This window comes from Euphorbia lathyris, chromosome 7, assembly GCF_963576675.1.
Source record: "Euphorbia lathyris chromosome 7, ddEupLath1.1, whole genome shotgun sequence".
In the NCBI taxonomy this organism is placed as follows: domain Eukaryota; kingdom Viridiplantae; phylum Streptophyta; class Magnoliopsida; order Malpighiales; family Euphorbiaceae; genus Euphorbia; species Euphorbia lathyris.
In genome coordinates, this window is record NC_088916.1 from 59,237,396 (window position 1) to 59,252,903 (window position 15,508).

Consider the following 15,508-nt stretch of genomic DNA (forward strand, 5'->3'; position numbering starts at 1 on the left):
CTGTATACCAAAGTGTTATTACGGGTAAAGGTTGTACACCACGTATGTAATTTACCCATGATAAAGCCTCCACTTATTTCATAATATTCTTTTAGACTTCGTTTGTTTGCAAGAAAATAATATATAATTTTTCAGTGATGGGTTGATAAGAAAAATTAGTTAACAAAAAAAAGGAAAATATCTTACTTTCTTAAAGAGTTTGTTCAGCTCTGACTCCCCCTCTGCTTTTTAATATTCGATCCAACTAACTCATATAATAAACGGATTGGATAGCGAGTTAATTGAGTTGACTCGTTTAACAATTTGTGAAAAAATGAAACAAATGAAGAAAAAATGTGAAAACCGAAGAAAAAAACGAGAAAACATGGAAAAAAACGTGAAATAAAAGTAAAAATGAAAAAAATTGGCGAAAAACAAAATAAAAAACGAGAAAACTTGTAAAACGGTAAAAAAAAACTGAATGAAAAAAACGGGTAAATTTCATCAATGGTGTATAACCTTTACCAATTTTCACACTTTGGTGTACAACCTTCAATTTGTCTCAGTAATATGTACGAACTTATAGCTGATCTCCCACTTTGATGTACAACATGTAAAAATGACATGTTTGACCGATCAAATCGAAGTCCATATGCCAAATCATTATTTTTCATCGTATTCATTAATAAAAGTAGATCCACCAAGTATAAAAAAAAAAAAAAAATAAGTTTTATATATTTCTCTTTTTTACCTTTATACTTCAATTTTTTCACATTGTTCACCATCTTCTTCCCTCTATTTTTTTTCTCTCTCTCCAACTCCGCTCTCTCTTAACTTGATAAATTAAAAAACAAAACATGGACATGTATTTTGAAGAACGAGAGATCTGGTGTGTTAGTAGTGGACCATCATTGTCTGCATTGAGGAAAAGATTGATGAAAATCGAATCCCCTCCCTTCTTCTGGGTTTGATAATTCAAAATCCAAATTGTTTTCCTCCTATTCCAAATTTGACACTGAATTTTCATCATCTTATCGTATTCATATAGCAAAACGTAAATTAAAATAATTATATGAAACTGAAAAAATGAATCTGACCGAAAGGACAAAATGGATCAGTTACGTCTGCCTGCACTTGTTGTGCAAGGGATTTGAACCAGTAGGAACTCTTCGCTTCTCAAATTCGAGTTAATGAAATTGGGGAAAAGAAGAATTGTTGGTAGAAAATGCAGCATGAAAGCTTCTTGTTCCTCTTGCATCTCCTTACAAAATCAGAATCATGAGACACACAACCCCCAATACCTTTCATTCTTTATTCTTCTTTTTCTTTCCAATACAAAAACAAAACCATATTATATGTAAACACCCATTAAAGCATTAAAGCCTTCTCTTATTATTTTATATTTTTAATGTGCCTAAATTTTGCATTGAATAGTTCACCTTTTATTTTGGGTAGAAAATGAGAGAGTCAAACGTGTAATGAAATGAGCTTAGAATTCAACCAAGTATATGTGTGAAACTTGAAGGGTTTTGCTGCCTCCCATTTTGAATTTTCGTCATCTTCTCCACTCTAGGCCTCGTTGATATCGACCCACCAAAAGCTAAGGAGAAGTGGAACAACTACGGAAGTGATAGAGAAGAAGCGCCCTGAGTAGTTTCATTGATTCATGAATATATTTTATTAATTTTGTTTTTTTTTCAACTTCTAAGTGAATATTTTCTCAATTAAGGGAAATATATAGAGATCGAAAGAAAGAGAGAGAACTTAGAGAGAAAGAGAGAGGGGAGTTGGAAAGAGAAACAGAAATATAGAGAGAGGGTTACAAAGAAGGGGATGAAGGGGATGAGAGTATTTTTGTAATTGCAAAAGAGAATGGTATTTTTGTAATTGTATAAGAAATGGATCCCACTTTTTTAAATGGGTGGTTGAAAAATGATGAGTTGGCGCGTTGATCAGACGTTAACCGGTTATTTTTATCTGTTGTACACCAAAGTGGGAGGTCGCCTATAAGGTCATACATATTAGTGAGACAAAATGAATGTTGTATACTAAAGTGTGAAATGAGGCAAATATTGTACACCATTGATGAAATTTACCCTAAAAAAACATGAAAAATGAGAAAACGAAAAACACGTTACGAATAAAATGTAAAAAACTTCAAAAAAAAATATGAAAAACGGTAAAAAAACAACTAAAAACCTAATCCTATATTCATTTTTATCGTGATTTTTTTTTCACGCTTTTTTCTGTTTTTCCATTTATCATATTTTTTCTATTTTTCCATTTATCATATTTTTTCTGTTTTTCTGTTTTTTTTATTTTTTTATTTTATTATTGAAAGAAGATAATTTCCTTTGAATAATTATTTTTCAAAATAAAAAAGAAATCAAAGTAATATTTCATATATCATATGATTTTTTTTCCAACAATTACACCTCAACTTTTGGTGCAGGCTATCCTCACTTTGTCCAGAAACAAAGTATACCTTACTTTGTTTACATTGCCGTTGATTACAATCACACCTGATCTGATCCATTCAATTATTTTAGGGGATGATTAAATTATTCTAACCAGTTAATGTTTGTTCCGGTAAAATCATCTACTTCTCTCTCCACCTCTTTTCTACACCTCGCATTTGCTCCATTGTCTCCTTCCCTACTACTTCTCTTCCCCACGCCCCTGCTTCAGTATTGCCTCCTCTTGTCGATTATCATCTCCATCACGTTTAAACTCTTCTGCAATCTCCTTTTTTTTTTTTTGCTATTGGTGTTGATCTTTTCCGATTTCAAGCAGTTTTTTGGTGCAGTGTTATCGTCCTGCATTACCGTTAGTTTGGTTTTGTTTTAGATTGTTTTGAGTCTCTCTGATTCGATTGGTCTTTAATTCATCTGCTCTATTATTATTTCCTTAAACCCATCCCATTATATTTGATTAAATTTCAGTTTCTGGATTTCAAGATGAATGGATGCATGAATGAAAAGGGGAAGAGGGACAGTCGGAACATAAATCTTTTGCAAGGTAATTTTCGATCTTTCTTATGTATTAGTCAAATCTTTCTCTCCATTCCTATTGTCAATTTCATCTTCCAATTTTTAAAATATATTTTCTGATTTTTGCACGCCATCTACTTCTGATTTTGGATGGTAGATTTTGATTCTGAATTGAGAGAGAAAATTTCAAGACGGTCTGTTTTTCAACATCTCCTTCAACACTAATTTTCATTTTATTTTTCTCTGTGGTAATTTCTATTCCATTTATCATTTCTGGGTTTCATGTCCGATCAGTTGTTCTTTGATAGAGGTTGCCCACATGTATAGATCTTTAATTTCATACATGTTCATACTTTGCTGTTTCTTGTACTATTTCATAACAACCCAATTGCCTTTACTTTTGTTGCTTGCAATATGGAATCAAAGGCTATTAAAGCTTAGTTTTGGGATCTGCACATGCCAATTTTTTCTAGGTTGATAATTGTAATGGTGATGAAAGTTGAAAATATATTCTTTGAAACATTTGTTCATTTAACATCAGAATTACTATTTTTTTAGTGGCCATCCTTATAATTTTAGTTTGTATAAGAATATAATGACATAATATAACCTATGATTATTGAATGCTAGTTGTGTCATCTCATTAGAAACTTGTCTAGTTATTTGGTACTTTAATCAACTAGGATTTATTTATTTATTTGATTTCTTCATTTTTTTTTTGGTCTGAAGCAGCTTAGGTTGATTTGGAAGACAGAGCAGTTAAGGTTCATTTATGAATAATGTTGTTATAGGCATGAGTCTACTGTTCTCTATTCTTTACAGGTCGGCACAAGCAAATTTGTGAATTCGTGTCAAACATAGTAAGATCGGATTTGGAGCATATGAAAAAGGTACTTAATTCCAGTGATAAATCGGATTGTGCTATTCATAAGCTTCCTTCTGAAGGTTCTCTGTAAGCTGGCTGCAGTGGGCAAATGCTGTTAGTCAGCTTACTGGGTAATGTGAAACTAGAATCTCCTGTTAGCAATGGTTATGTTTATCCCATTTCACATTAGAATCTTCAATTCCTTTTTTTCTTTCTAGGAAAGCGTCTTACTAATTAAAAAGATATTGGAGACTTGCATTATAAAATTATGTAAGTGTAGATTTATTTTCTTAGATAGAATGGTGAATACTATATGATTAAGAATACTTTATAAGAAATCTCATTCAGAAAATTCGTACTAGAAAGATGTTGTATAACCATTGAGGAATTATGGATGGCTGTGAAAATGTTAGCATAGGTTAAGGTAGTTTAGCACCTGTTCTGCTTCAATTCCTAAAAACAGACAGGGAAAAGCTCTGATAAATAGTCAATTTGATCATTTAACTTTGCTTGTGAAGTTAATTTGCTACAAATTAAGTTTTGGATTTCGATTTGGTCCTTCAACTTGTTATATTTTTGTCAAATTAGTTCAAAATGGCACATATTAGCATCGTAATTCAACAATATGTTGATACATATTACTTTTGGACTAATATGACCATAAATGCTTAGTTGTTTTATCGTGTAAAGCTATTACTAATAGGTTGCAAAAGGCTTGGACTGTATCTTAGATTTTCAAACAAGTTTCTAGCCACCAAAAATGAAAATTTATTATTAATGTTAAAAAAAAGAATTGAAAATGTTGAACTATACTTCGAACGATCAATCAACCACACAGATAAACAAAGTTCAGAAAGATCACAGATTGGATCTTGAAACAACAATCAAAAGAATACACACAGAATTTACCCTGGTTCGGCTTAACTGCCTACATCCAGCAACTTCACTAATCAATGGAGATTACAACAAGATTGAAACAGTTTCCTCTCTAGAAACTCTCGTGTTTTCCCAACCTCCAACTCAGTATATCACAGTGTACACTAATGACTTAGTCTAAGAATAATCTCTCGTATGAAACTACTTCCCAACCCAGACCTTTTATAGCCTTTACAAGGTTGTGAAAATACCCAAAATATCCTTACTCAAAATGTACTAACTCAGCAAGACCTACTGACCACTGGTAACACAGCAAGACCATGATGACCTGTATTAACACCTCAGTACCATGCTGACCACAGCCATGCTGACTTGATAACTCAGCATTATACCGACTTGTTGAATTACTTCATGCTGACTTGATTACATACAATTATGCTGACTTGATAACTCAGCACCATTCTTGATTAACTCAGCATCATCAGCAAGTGATAGAAAACAACGACTTACAGAAAAGTATTCCCTTGTTGGAGCTGGTGCTAAACAAAAATAGCTGTGATATCTTATTGTGCATTATAGTTTCATTTGATGGCTTTATTCAATAGTGTAAAAGATTACTTCTTTAGTTACTTTCTAAGCAATATTTTGTAGCTAAACAAAACATAGTCAACTATAGTTAAAATATAGTTGAATCTATATTTTCTAGATCTAAGCAACTACATGTTGAGTTGTATGAATGTTGCTGTTAATTTGGCTAAATTTTGAGGTTTAAACTTACAGGAGAAATAGTTAAGTCTATATTTCTGGCTCATAAAATAGGAGGCCACTCAGTTGTTGAATTGGTTAAGTGACACATATATACTTTGTTGCTGATGCCTCCAACTCCTTAATTACTAAATATGGAGAAATCATGCTCAAATACGTGACTTTCTCTCGTCAATAATGGTGTGGGTTCATGCTTGACCTACTTTCTCCTCGTTTTATTGAACTCATATTTAAAATTTTAATAAAGAAACAAATCACAATAATTGGCCTCATTTTTACCCTGAAAATGTCAATAAACTCAATTTTTAAGCTCAAATTTATTGATGCTAATGGGCATTATTACTGAAAATTTGAAAGTGTTTAACATTTTAATTTAAGTGATTGGATTAGTTATCAAAAGAAGCTTGGTTATTAGCATTTTAATAGGTTTTTTTTTTTGTAATTGTGTTAGTAACACATAATTCATGTTTGAAAGGTCCGATGTGAGAGTTCAATAAAAGCATATTCAAATTTTTGGTAACCTAGGACTAAAATTGATCTTATTTGAAAACGTTAAGGTTAAATTTGTACCATTTTGTAAGTTATGGCCAAATATGCATTTTTGTAAAAATGATAGAGTCAAATTTGGCTCTTATCATATTTTTAGAGCATTTTATGACATAACACAAATAGCTATGAAATGTAGATACTATTTTAGCCAATAAACTAGGTACATATGCTTAATATGTGCTGACTATTTACTTCATTTTGACTTGATATAAGGTGTTTGGTCTTTGATTTAACTATGTGTATGTAACTGGCATCTAAAGACACTATTATATACACAATCTGATTTTGTTCAGTGTTGCTCTGCCAGATGGCTTAAAAAGTCCTAAGTTACTTCTTTCATGGCTTAAAGGTGTATTCAATCGTGTATTATCATATTCGTTTCTCGGGCTAAGTTTTGGTAACTTATAAGCAAATTGTTTGATGGTTATGCACTTGTTGAATAGATATCTTTCTATTGCTTTTTTGTGGTACTTAAAGAAGTCTAATATATGGTATACAACTTCAGATTTCTTTCTAATTGATTTATATTTTGTTTTGCTTTCATGCAGTGGAAGAGGATGTGTCACAGGAAAGGAAGTCTTAGCACCCATGCCATGGGTACCTTTATTTCCTTCTAAGGAAGCGAGCTTCTCGTCTGTTTGTAGAGTTAAAGCTTTTCTACATGAATTTCTTGAGTTTCAATATCTGTTTGTAGATTTTATATCTTGTATTTGTTATGCATCACTACCTGCACAGTTTTGCAAAATCTTGGAGAAATTTCTACTTGATTTGCCTATTTTTATTTATTTGTTTATATGATTGAAGAAATAATTGACCAATTTTAATTTAGAAATCTTATTTTTCTTGATCGCCAACTCTCTTCAATTCAATTTTTTTAGATGTAATTAATTTGCTGCAAGTTTCGAATTAATCCTTTGGAAACTGAAGAATTGGAAAAATGAAAAGGGGAGTAGTTTTTAGGACCGTTTCACAAATGTTTACGACTAAAATTCAGTTGCAAATGGTTGCATTTGAATAGTAAAATTCATAGGTTTTACGTAAAACTCTATTTTCACAAGGTTTGTGAATTTTTTCTCCTCAATAAAAAAAGGTTACGAAAATTTAGTTAAACTTTACGTAAATCTTTTATTTTTTGATATAATTTACGTATAGTTTGACTAAATTTACGTAACCTTTTTTTTATTGAGGAGAAAAAAATTCAGAAACCTTGTGAAAATAGAGTTTTACGTAAAACCTATGAATTTTACGTAAATCTTTTATTTTTAGACATAATTTAAGTAAGGTTTGACTAAATTTACGTAACCTTGTTATTATAGGATAAAAAATCCATAAACCTTGTGAAAATTTGAGTTTTACGTAAAACCTTTGAACTTTATGTAAATATTTTATTTTTAGATATAATTTACGTATAGTTTCACTAAATTTACGCAACCTTTTTTATTTAGGAGAAAAAATCTACAAACCTTGTGAAAACTAGAGTTTTATGTAAAAACTTTGAACTTTGCGTAAATCTTTTATTTTTAGACATAATTTACGTAAGATTTGACTAAATTTACGTAACCTTGTTATTTTAGGAGAAAAAATCCACAAACATTGTGAAAATTGGAGTTTTACATAAAACCTTTGAACTTTACGTACACAAACCTTGTGAAAATAGAGTTTTACGTAAAACCTATGAATTTTACGTAAATCTTTTATTTTTAGACATAAATTGCATAAAGTTTGACATAATTTATGTAACCTTGTTATTATAGGATGAAAAATCCACAAACCTTGTGAAAATTAGAGTTTTACGTAAAACCTTTGAACTTTACGTAAATCTTTTATTTTTAGATATAATTTAAATATAGTTTGACTAAATTTACGCAACCTTTTTTATTTAGGAGAAAAAATCTACAAACCTTGTTAAAATTACAGTTTTATGTAAAAACTTTGAACTTTGCGTAAATTTTTTATTTTTAGACATAATTTACGTAAGGTTTGATTAAATTTACGTAACCTTGTTATTTTAGGAGAAAAAATCCACAAACCTTGTGAAAATTGGAGTTTTATATAAAACCTTTGAACTTTACGTAAATCTTTTATTTTTAGATATAATTTACGTATAGTTTGACTAAATTTTCGTAACTTTTTTTATTTTAGGAGAAAAAATTCACAAACCTTGTCAACATAGAGTTTTACGTAAAACCTATGAATTTTACGTAAATCTTTAATTTTTTGACATAAATTGCGTAAAGTTGGACATAATTTACGTAACCTTGCTATTATAGGATGAAAAATCCACAAATCTTGTGAAAATAGAGTTTTACGTAAAACCTATGAACTTTATGTAAATCTTTTATCTTTAGATATAATTTACGTATAGTTTTACTAATTTTAAGTAACCTTGTTATTTTAGGAGAAAAAATCCACAAACCTTGTGAAAATTGGCGTTTTACGTAAAACCTTTGAACTTTACGTAAATCTTTTATTTTTTGATATATTTTACGTATAGTTTGACTAAATTTACGTAACCTTTTTTTATTGAGAAGAAAAAAATTCAAAAACCTTGTGAAAATAGAGTTTTACGTAAAACCTATGAATTTTACGTAAATCTTTTATTTTTAGACATAATTTAAGTAAGGTTTGACATAATTTACGTAACCTTGTTATTATAGGATGAAAAATCCACAAACCTTGTGAAAATTAGAGTTTTACGTAAAACCTTTGGATTTTATGTAAATATTTTATTTTTAGATATAATTTACGTATAGTTTGACTAAATTTACGTAACCTTTTATTTTGAGAAAAAAAAATTCACAAACCTTGTGAAAATAGAGTTTTACGTAAAACCTATGAATTTTACGTAAATCTTTTATTTTTTGACATAATTTACGTAAGGTTTGACTAAATTTACATAACCTTGTTATTTTAGGAGAAAAAATCTACAAAGCTTGTGAAAATTGGAGTTTTACGTAAAACCTTTTAATTTTACGTAAATCTTTTATTTTTATATATAATTTACATATAGTTTGACTAAAATTACGTAACCTTTTTTATTTAGGAGAAAAAAATTCACAAACCTTGTGAAAGTAGAGTTTTACGTAAAACCTATGAATTTTACGTAAATCTTTTTTTTTTACATAAATTACATAAAGTTGGACATAATTTATGTAACCTTGTTATTATAGGATGAAAAATCCACAAACCTTGTGAAAATTAGAGTTTTACGTAAAACCTTTGAATTTACGTAAATCTTTTATTTTAGATATAATTTACGTATAGTTTGACAAAATTTACGTAACCTTTTTATTTTAGGAGAAAAAATAACAAACGTTGTGAAAATAGAGTTTTACGTAAAACCTATGAATTTTACGTAAATCTTTTATTTTTTGACATAAATTACGTAAAGTAGGACATAAGTTACGTAACCTTGTTATTTTATGAGAAAAAATCCACAAACCTTGTGAAAATTAGAGTTTTACGTAAAATCTTTGAACTTTACATAAATCTTTTATTTTTAGATATAATTTACGTATAGTTTGACTAAATTTACATAACTTTTTTTATTTTAGGAGAAAAAAATTCACAAACCTTGTGAAAATAAAGTTTTACGTAAAACCTATGAATTTTACGTAAATCTTTAATTTTTTGACATAAATTATTCAAAGTAGGACATAATTTACGTAACCTTGTTATTATCGGATGAAAAATCCACAAATCTTGTGAAAATAGAGTTTTACGTAAAACCTATGAATTTTAAGTAAATCTTTAATTTTTTGACATAAATTATTCAAAGTTGGACATAATTTACGTAACCTTGTTATTATAGGATGAAAAATCCACAAATCTTGTGAAAATAGAGTTTTACGTAGAACCTATGAACTTTACGTAAATCTTTTATTTTTAGATATAATTTACGTATACTTTGACTAAATTTACGTAACCTTTTTATTTTAGGAGAAAAAATTAATAAACGTTATGAAAATAGAGTTTTACGTAAAACCTATGAATTTTACGTAAATCTTTTATTTTTTGACATAATTTACGTAAAGTATGACATAATTTACGTAACCTTGTTATTTTATGAGAAAAAATCCACAAACCTTGTGAAAATTAGAGTTTTACGTAAAACCTTTGAACTTTACGTAAATCTTTTATTTTAGATATAATTTACGTATAGTTTGACTAAATTTACGTAACATTTTTTATTTAGGAGAAAAAAATTCACAAACCTTGTGAAAGTAGAGTTTTACGTAAAACCTATGAATTTTACATAAATTTTTTTTTTACATAAATTACATAAAGTTGGACATAATTTACGTAACCTTGTTATTATAGGATGAAAAATCCACAAACCTTGTGAAAATTAGAGTTTTACGTAAAACCTTTGAACTTTACGTAAATTTTTTATTTTTGCATATAATTTACGTATAGTTTGACTAAATTTACGTAACCTTTTTATTTTAAGAAAAATAAATTCACAAACCTTATGAAAATAGAGTTTTACGTAAAACCTATGAATTTTACGTAAATCTTTTATTTTTTGACATAATTTACTTAAGGTTTGAATAAATTTACGTAACCTTGTTATTTTTGGAGAAAAAATCTACAAAGCTTGTGAAAATTGGAGTTTTATGTAAAACCTTTGAATTTTACGTAAATCTTTTATTTTTATATATAATTTACGTATAGTTTGACTAAAATTACGTAACCTTTTTTATTTAGGAGAAAAAAATTCACAAACCTTGTGAAAGTAGAGTTTTACGTAAAACCTAAGAATTTTACGTAAATCTTTTTTTTTGACATAAATTATATAAAGTTGGTCATAATTTACGTAACCTTATTATTATAGGATGAAAAATCCACAAACCTTGTGAAAATTAGAGTTTTACGTAAAACCTTAGAACTTTACGTAAATCTTTTATTTTTAGATATAATTTACGTATAGTTTTACTAAATTTACGTTATCTTTTTATTTTAGGAGAAAAAAATTCACAAACCTTGTGAAAATAGAGTTTTACATAAAACCTATGGATTTTACGTAAATCTTTTATTTTTAGACATAATTTACGTAAGGTTTGACTAAATTTACGTAACCTTGTTATTTTAGGAGAAAAAATCCACAAACCTTGTGAAAATTAGAGTTTTACGTAAAAACTTTGAACTTTACGTAAATCTTTTATTTTTAGATATAATTTACGTACAGTTTGACCTAATTTACGTAATCTTTTTATTTTAGGAGAAAAAAATTCACAAACCATGTGAAAATAGAGTTTTACGTAAAACCTATGAATTTTACGTAAATCTTTTATTTTTTGACATAATTTACGTATGGTTTGACTAAATTTACGTAACCTTGTTATTTCTGGAGAAAAAATCTACAAAGCTTGTGAGAATTGGAGTTTTACGTAAAACCTTTGAACTTTACATAAATCTTTTATTTTTAGATAATTTACGTATAATTTAACTAAATTTACGTAACCTTTTTTATTTAGGAGAAAAAAATTCACAAACCTTGTGAAAATAGAGTTTTACGTAAAACTTATGAATTTTACGTTAATATTTTATTTTATCAGTCCCTATGTTAAATATCTAACATATTGTTTAGTTCTCGTATTTTAATAATTTATTGTTTAGTTCTGATTTTTTATTTTGATCAACAGTTTTAACACTTAAAATTTTAAATTATTGAACAGATTAGTCCTTTTATAAGGGACTAAACTATTGAATTGAGCTAAAATTAAGGACTGAATAGTGTATTATTAACATATAATAACTAAATAATAATTAAATTAAAATATAGGGACTCATATATTATTTACCTTGTAATTAATAATCTTTAAAATTTCCATAATTAAATATTACCTGCTATAGCAGGTTACCTTTTTTATTAATTTTAATTAATATAATTTTAATTAACACATGTCTAAATACTATTGGATATTAAAACAAAGTAGCCATAGAATTTACCTCAACTTTTATATAAAAATAAAAGAAGATTTTTTTTTTTCTAAAAAGTACTTTACACAAAAATATTTATTCACGGAAAATTATTTTCCTTCAATGATCTGGAGCCCTAAAGCTAAATTAAGAGGGCAAATTCATCATTGCTTCTACGGATGGCAACAGGTAGGTTAGGATATCCGTGGATAGTGTCAATCTCAAACTGTTACCCGTTTATTTATTAATTATCCGTATCTGTCAAGTTACCCTAACAGATATACTTTTTACATCTCATACATGTCCCATTTAATTCGCGGGTACCTTTACCCGTTAAGAATCAATACATAAAACAAAAAATCTCAAATTCTAAAATTCTAAGTCACTCCAATTTACAAGAAATTAAAATACACTCAAAATAAATATTTCATTTTGATAATCTTCATTGAATGGTATCACTCAATGATTGAAGAACAAAAGTTATTGATGTGAATTTCGTATTTTACATTTAAAAAACAATAAGATTTTTTAATATATAAAGGAATTATGACGGGTAATGGACGGGTAACGGGTATCAATTACCCGTTATCCGTCAAATATATATCGGGTTTCGGGTATCCTGTGGAGTATTCTCATGTCCGTCCTATACCCGCCACGAGTAATGTTTTTTATCTCATACTCGTCTCATACCTTTTTATACAAGATACGAGTAGTCCCATTAGAATTAGATAGTGCTAGGTACCCGTGGATACAGTACCCATTGTCATTCTTAATTTCAACCTTTAATTTAATAAATTTAGTTAGTTAAATTTAAACTTATTAGAATTCTATAATAGAAATTAAAATTTAGATTTAATAAGTCTATATCTAACAATATTTGATCAGTTACTGAACGTGACTGCAAACCATGAATGAACTCGTAATCATTTATTTTTTCAAATTAAGCTCTTAAACTTGAATTTTCACACATATTGAGTTTCTCAATGGCATATTCTTTAGTTAAGTTGTTAATGAAGAGCTCAATAGATGGGTAAATTACACCCATAGCCATTAAACTTTACCTATTTTCATATTATGGTCACTGAACTTCATTTCTTCCCTGTATGACCACTGAACTTCACACTTTTTAACACCGGTGGCCACTTAACGCCTCAAAACGACCATTGACGGCTAAAAATAAAAAATCCAAATCGTTAATGATATTCTAAGGAACTTTAATTCTTGAAAATTTTCGTTTTGAGGTCATTTAGGTGGTGTTTGGTTAGGAGAGAGAAAGTGAGTTTTTAGAGAGAGAAATCTCCAAAAAATGTGATTTTCGAAAATAAAAAATATGGTTTCATGGTAAATGTCGTTCTGAACAACTTTAATTCTTGAATATTTTCATTTTAAGGTCGTTAACGGTCATTTTGAGAAGTTAGTTAAAATTGAGTGACCATCGGTGTTAAAAAGTGTAAAGTTCAGTGGCCATATCGGGAAGAAATGAAGTTGAGTGGCCATAATGTGAAAATAGGTAAAGTTCAATAGCCATGGATGTAATTTACCCCTCAATAGATGGAAAAACTAAACTCCATTTAGATGAAGTGTTAATTACTAAAATAAAGCAAGGTAAGCAGTTGTGGAGCCAATTTAGGGTTCGAGGGCCTCTGACCACCGACTTTACGTTTAAGTAATATGGTGGCCTGACCACCGACTTTACGTTTAAGTAATATGGTGGCGTTCCTTTATAGTCCCTAAATTTGTTTATATTAATATTTTATAGTATAATTTTAATATTTCAAAATAAACGAGTTTGTTTGAAATGATTTTTAATCTTATGAAACTCATTTTTTATATGTAAAGTTTTTATTTATTTAAATTTTATTTTTAAAATAACTATGTAATTATAACTTTTTTAACTTTTTTTTTTCTAAAACAAATTTTTACTTTGGCGACTAAAAATATATTTTTTAAATTAAATTTTAATTTATAAAAATTATAAAAAATAAAACTATTAAAAATGTTATAATTATTAAAAAAAAATAGGCTTAGACTTATAAAAAATTAAAATATCTATCTTTTTCAAGTTGAATACGTTTGTTTCGGAGGTTTTAAAGGTTTCAGATAAAAAGTAATAAGATAAGGAAATTACATTCCTTTTATTGATGATTGTTTTATTAATTCAATCAAATTTTTTACATTTTTAGTTTTATTTTTACGACTAATTCTTCTAATCTAATCATCCAACCTCTGATAAGGTTTTCCATTATCTTTTCACTTCTTCACTACATTTTCTATCATCGGTATAAAATTCTACTTTAGTCTCTATTTATTTTTTAATTTTAGTTTGATACATATATTTATTCATTTTTACTTTTTAATTGGCATAAAACATTATTTGGCCTATGACCTATCCAAAATTGTGTTATTGGCTCTGACCTATTATTTGGTCACATTTGGCCATTGACCTATCACATTTGGTGAAATTTCACCCAATTTGTATGAATACTTAACGGAATCGTTGCCTCATTAATAAGTAACGATATTTTGACACTTAAACTTGAAACGTGATATTTCTTGAAGTTTTTTTTCATATTATGTGGAAATAATTAATTAGATTAAAAAATAAAAAAACAAAAAACAAATCCTAAACTAAAATCTATTAAGTTTAAGTGTCAAAATATTGTTACTTATCAATGGGATAATGATTCGGTTAAGTGTGAATCCAAATTGGGTGAAAGTTTACCAATCTGAGATAGATCAGGGGCCAAATGTGACCAAATAATAGGTCAGGAGCCAAATGACAAAATTTTGGATAGACCATGGACCAAATAGTGCTTTAAGCCCTTTTTAATTCTTAGATTAATTTTACTTTTTATCTTTGTACTTATATAATCTTAATTTTTTTCTTCAAATAAATTTTTTTTTTGACTAAACTTTACATTTTGATTTTCTTTTTTATTCTTATACTTTTTTATCCCTAGACTAATTTGACTTTTAATTCTTATACTTATCTATGTTTACTTTTTACCCTGAAAAATACCAATTTTTTATCGTATTATTCAGTTTTAGTATTTATTTTTAATTATTTTAAAATGATTGTTTTATTTATAAAATATAATGTTTATAATTATATATTTTTTTATTAATTTTATTAATTTTATTTCAATTTCTTCTATTTCATCGTCTTTTATTTTATTTTTGTATTATATGTGATTAATTTATTAATATAGACATATGTATATATAAAATTTGTTGTTAAAAATAATCCACAATTATTATTTATTATCTCGTTTAAATCAAACAGCCACTAAGGGAATTACAAGTATATCATTCACTTTCTAGAACCGAAACAAACAAATAAGAGAATTCATGTCATTTCATTCATTTTTCCTTGTTTTCTTTTCTTGATTTCATTCTATTACCCTTGCACGAACCAATCGCTCTTTTAATGTTTTAGCCTCCAACACATCAAAATGATAAAGTTTTAGATTGTTGAAGGAAAAAAAAAAGTTTTGGAAAATCATTCCCAACTGTTGGGTTAAAATTAATCCTAATAGTTTGAGGGTAAATGAATCTCAAGTTA

General features: G+C 27.8%; 1 long non-coding RNA gene across 3 annotated transcripts; it reads left to right on the forward strand.

Moving 5' to 3' along the window:
• The first annotated feature begins 2,559 nt into the window (after window positions 1-2,559).
• On the forward strand, window positions 2,560-6,861 carry LOC136235798 (uncharacterized). 3 transcript variants are annotated; one of them, XR_010691934.1, is made up of 4 exons: window positions 2,560-2,997; window positions 3,127-3,217; window positions 3,699-3,859; window positions 6,573-6,861. It is a non-coding gene; the product is annotated as an uncharacterized lncRNA (long non-coding RNA). The 3 variants fall into 3 exon arrangements; XR_010691933.1 differs by having other exon boundaries at window positions 3,702-3,859; XR_010691935.1 differs by lacking the exon at window positions 3,127-3,217 and having other exon boundaries at window positions 3,702-3,859.
• The last annotated feature ends 8,647 nt before the right edge of the window (window positions 6,862-15,508 follow it).